The sequence below is a fragment of the Alligator sinensis genome, unplaced genomic scaffold (assembly GCF_000455745.1).
Source record: "Alligator sinensis unplaced genomic scaffold, ASM45574v1 scaffold768_5, whole genome shotgun sequence".
NCBI classification, from domain to species: domain Eukaryota; kingdom Metazoa; phylum Chordata; order Crocodylia; family Alligatoridae; genus Alligator; species Alligator sinensis.
The window spans coordinates 2,194,384-2,199,038 of NW_005841991.1; the positions used below are offsets into that span (position 1 = coordinate 2,194,384).

The 4,655-nt window shown below is 43.1% G+C and overlaps 1 long non-coding RNA gene across 1 annotated transcript in view; it reads left to right on the forward strand.

The window, feature by feature from the left end:
• Nucleotides 1–4,438, forward strand: part of LOC102375121 — a 51,705-nt gene extending 47,267 nt beyond the window's left edge. Inside the window, exons 2-3 of the long non-coding RNA XR_323564.1 lie at nt 3,997–4,126; nt 4,366–4,438. This is a non-coding gene — a long non-coding RNA (uncharacterized LOC102375121). The remainder of the gene's footprint in view (nt 1–3,996; nt 4,127–4,365) is intronic.
• The last annotated feature ends 217 nt before the right edge of the window (nt 4,439–4,655 follow it).

Consider the following 4,655-nt stretch of genomic DNA (forward strand, 5'->3'; position numbering starts at 1 on the left):
CACCCAAGCCTTTTGTACGGCTAGCAAGCCAATAGCTAGCCGCCACGTGTGCCTACATTAAGACTGGCCAATAATGTGGCGTGAATCCCAATACAAATGGCAGGGACTCCTTGCATCGCGCATTACTATAATGCAAAAGAAATGCACTATGCAAAGAAAACTACAGAACTGGTGGGAAAAGCTCCTGCACGCAGGTTCTCTGTTGCAGCAGAACACTCCACCGTGCAAAAGAGCTGCAATTTGGTGGGAACATGATTTAGCGATGCCGAAGCACACTCAAACAAAAAAACCCACAACTTTGGGTTGTGACAGCTTCAAAGTCCTATCTTCCCACAGTCAGCTCTGGGCCCCTGGCCCTGTACAGGTGCACCCACTAGTGCACTGGGCTCTTTGGCCCTTTATGACTGCACCCCGTGGTACTAATGAGGCCTCTACAGCTCACATTTTCCATGGCTCTGTGCTTCTGCTTCTGACTGTCTGCTGTCCTCCTTCTTGTGGGGCTGCCGCAGCTTCTCTGGGAGTCATCAGGAGTCCACCCTTTCTGCAGCTGAGCCCCCTTGGCCAGTTCAGCCCAGGGTTTTTATAGTTTTGTCTTGCCCCCTTCCCATCACCTGGCCAGCTGGCAGGGCTCAGCTTTTAACCCCTACCTGCCAGCAGGCTGTGCCTGGAAAGTTCTGGTCTTAAAGGAGCAGCCTGCTTTCTGGTAACAGGGCTAGGGTTCCCTGTTACACCATTTTAAGTCAACCAGATATTTCTCCACATGTCACAATTATAGAAGTAATCCTTGGAGAATATTGGGTACTTCTCCTACCTGGGAGCCACCTTCTCAAAAAGTAAACATAGATGACAATATTTAAGATTGGATAAAATATGCCAGCACTGTCTTTGGACATCTCTGTAATCCTGTTTTCAATAATGAAGACATCAGGATGCAAGCCAAACATCTTGTCTATCAGGCTGTTGTCATTTGTACCTTGCTGTATGGGCATAAAATCTAGATGACATATAAGAAACACATGAAAGCTTTGAAAAGTTAGCATCAGCCATGTCTTTGGAAAATCCTCCATATCAGTTGGAAGAACAGAAGAACAAATGCCAGCATAATGGCTCAAGCAAAGTCTACCAGTATTGAAGCCATGTTTATACAGTACCACTTCCATTAGATAGGATACATCATAAGGATGCTTGACAACTGGCTTCCAAAACAGGTCCTATACTCCCATCTCACTGATGGTCGCTGCTCTAGAGGTTAGCAAAAGAAGAGATTCAAGACATCTTGAAAAGCAGTCTGAAGAAATGTGATATTAACATTAATATTTAGAGACTTGAGCACTAAATCAACCCCAATGGTGACATGACATATGACAAGGTATTGATTACTTTGGGCAAATTCACCTCACTATGGAGGGAGATAAATGAGAGACCCAAAGGGAACGCTGTAACCCAACATTGCCAGGACTTGCTCCTTCCTCCTGGAACTATTTGGCATGTTTGTAGTTAAACATATGGATCTTGGATTGGCCTCCTACAAACTCAATCATGACCCCCCTGTTTACTGAAAGACTGTCCTCATATTGAGGGATTGCCATCACCACTGTCAGTAACCAGCAGACTATATAGAATAAAGGTTTTCTTCTAAAAAACCCACAAAGAATCCCCTATTTGGGGATTAAGTTGCTGTTCTATTTGAGTATTTTGTGAAGGTCAAATGTTACTTAATATAATTGGTTGTAAAATTAAAGAAATCCCCTAAATTAAAGAAATCCCCAAAAGTAATATACTACTTTTGGCTAAATTCAGATTGACTAGAGTTAGGAAATGATCATTTTGTCCCCTTTCAGTCATTACAATAATTCTTTACATTAACAAGTGAGCAATTAGAATACTAGAGTGGAATTCTATGACAGTAAGGCATTCCATAAATGTTAGCTGAAGAGCATGGTTCACCTTTTGGCATTCAACACAGATAAGCTGGAAGATCTGTTCTGCTCAGTGGCCAAAATTTTAGATTCTTGCTTGAAGCTGTCAAACATCTGTAGTGGGGGTATCAGCAAGTAGGAGCAAAGGGCAGTAGTTCAGATGAGAGAGGCATATGCTCATCTTAAAAATGTGCCTGAAATTAGAAAGAAATCTAAATTAAAGATTATATTTTGTCCTCATTTATGCCTAAGCAATCAAGAATAAATGCTCTTTGATTTTTTTTTTTTTTATGAACTCTGTTTTCTATGTTTTTCTAACTGTGCTTAGCTAGAAATGAAGGCGTGCCCATCTAATGCAAATTACAATTCTTGCACCTCATCCCTGCTACATTATATTTTTTGTAGTATAGGTTTGGACTAGATTGGGAGAAAATGTTGAGTGTGTTTGAGTATTCAATGGAAATCTGAGTAGAAATATCATGTGAAAAAGGCGTAGTTCAGCTCCTGGCTGTGCATTATAACTCCAGTGTAAATACTCATGGTGCAGTGTAAGTACTCATGGTATAAGATACTATTCAGTAAGAGAGAGTTTACATCAGTCTGCCCCTATAATTGGCCAGAAATACTGTGACATCAGTGATTCTCTTTTTCTGTACATCAGTGATCCTTAAAACTCAAGACATCCCTCAGTAGGTTCAAAACACCCCTTGGAAAGTGCCCGGTTGTAGTTTTCACTTGTTTCTTGATTACAGAAAAATAACAGAGCAGATTTTCTTTTGCAAAGAACTCCACAGGTCTACAACAGACCACAAGAGATCATAATGTTTTTGTTTTTAACACTATGGATTCCTATTTGAAATCTCCGGGTTTATCTTGTGTAACATGTTTGCACACCTAACACTGCTATTGTTGTGCATCACCCTACAACACCCTTGACAGGATCTCAAGGCATCCCAGGCTGCCACAGCACATTGAATGAGAATCATCTACTTTAGATGTTTTTTTCTCAGCTGACAGTTAGAATCAAAGTATGGTAAAGACTAAGAATTTTGGAAACATGCTCAATGTTTTATAAACTTCAGAGAGTTAAACATCTTAGTTCAAGTCTTGAGCAAATATCAGAGAGAACTATTTTTAACCAATTCTGTTCGCCCATCTCTTATTTCAATAAGACATCTATATAATTCTCATGTTTTCTAATGTAATATTTTGCATATTTATAGTACCTTTCATTTAAGGGTCTTAGAGTGTTTTTAAAATGTTAATCTGTGCATTTCTGGCTTTTTGCATGTGAATATAAATCAGGTTAAGGTTATCATTAAATTGATTTATGAAAAAATAAAGTGTTTTTCCAACAGGGCAGGGCCTGCAGTTTTCACCAAGCTGATGACTTCAAAGGGGCACAATAATAGAGTTCTGCTACAAATCTCCTGGGATCAGCAGAAGATATATAGTAAAACCAGTGCCTTATGACCTATAACAATGCTAGTTTTCTGCATTGTTTACATGCAAGGTGTAAAGTTTTGCTGTCTAAAGCCCGAACCCCCTACTAACACTTACACAAATGCTTAACTTCAACTGTACGGTGTGCAAAATTAAGTATGCTTGTTTGTTTTAGCAAGGTTAGGGCATGGAACAATATTAATCCACTGATGAATAATTGTAGCAGGGGCCAGGCCAAGCCCTATCCTCCCTGGGACAATGGTCATGAGTAGGCTCCTCAGGCAGCAGATTCCCAGCTGGGCTCACAGAGGAAAGGGGAACCCACGTGCTGATGGCATGCTCTGCTACACTGCTGAACAGGCAACCAGCATGCAAAAGAATCCCCTCAGGCCCCGTTCCTAGGCTTGGGCAAGGGTCAGAACCCCACCCCCATGGGGGCACAGGTGGTGGCCAGAGAAGAAGGCCAGTGGCAGGCACAAAAAGTGCCCCCAGGAGATGGCAGGTTCAGGGGATAATGTGCTCATCTGCAGCTCTTAGCACCTGCCAGCCACAGCGGGGCACGTGGGGGTAAGCTAGGGATAGGGTTCGCTCAGACCAACCCGGAACTTCTTCTGAAATGCTGCATCAACCCCAGGTGATGGGGAATGCTGACACAGGCCAGACTGCCTATAAGGTTCCTTCCTGGAGACAGAAGACTGGGAGCCAAGGACTAGAACCACTCCAGCTCTCCGGACAAAATCCTGACTAACACTCGACTGTGGAAGGTCAGGTACCTTTGGGGGCTGCTCTGGGGTTCGTGATATCCCTGCCCCATGTTACCTAAAAGGTTTGGCTCGGGATGGACCTGGCCATTCAACCTTAGCCCAGATAAAGGGCAAGACCCAAAGAGCTGGGCTGCCTGAGGAAAGGTGTCTGAGATACCCTGTCAGGCCAAGGGAAGGCTGAAAGCAGGCACAGACGCATCCATTTGAGTTATATTAGTTTATTTGTTTATTTTATGTAGTTCAAACCCTGCTGACCATGGAACTGCAGCATCACCCCCTAAGTTATTAACTAACTAATCTCCACAACACCCCAGTGAGTCTGGAGGGCACAGCTGAAATGGGCTGACTTCAGGAAATGCAGTCCTTTTCTGTCACTGATTCTTCCAGTCTGAGTGACATGGCCACAAGCCTGGCGTGGCCAGGCATCCGTACCAAGCACCAACAAAGAAGAGCAGAGAGGAAAGGGATGGGGGGTAGGGAAGGTGGAGCCCCACAGAAGATCCACAGACGTCTAGACTAATGCCAATTG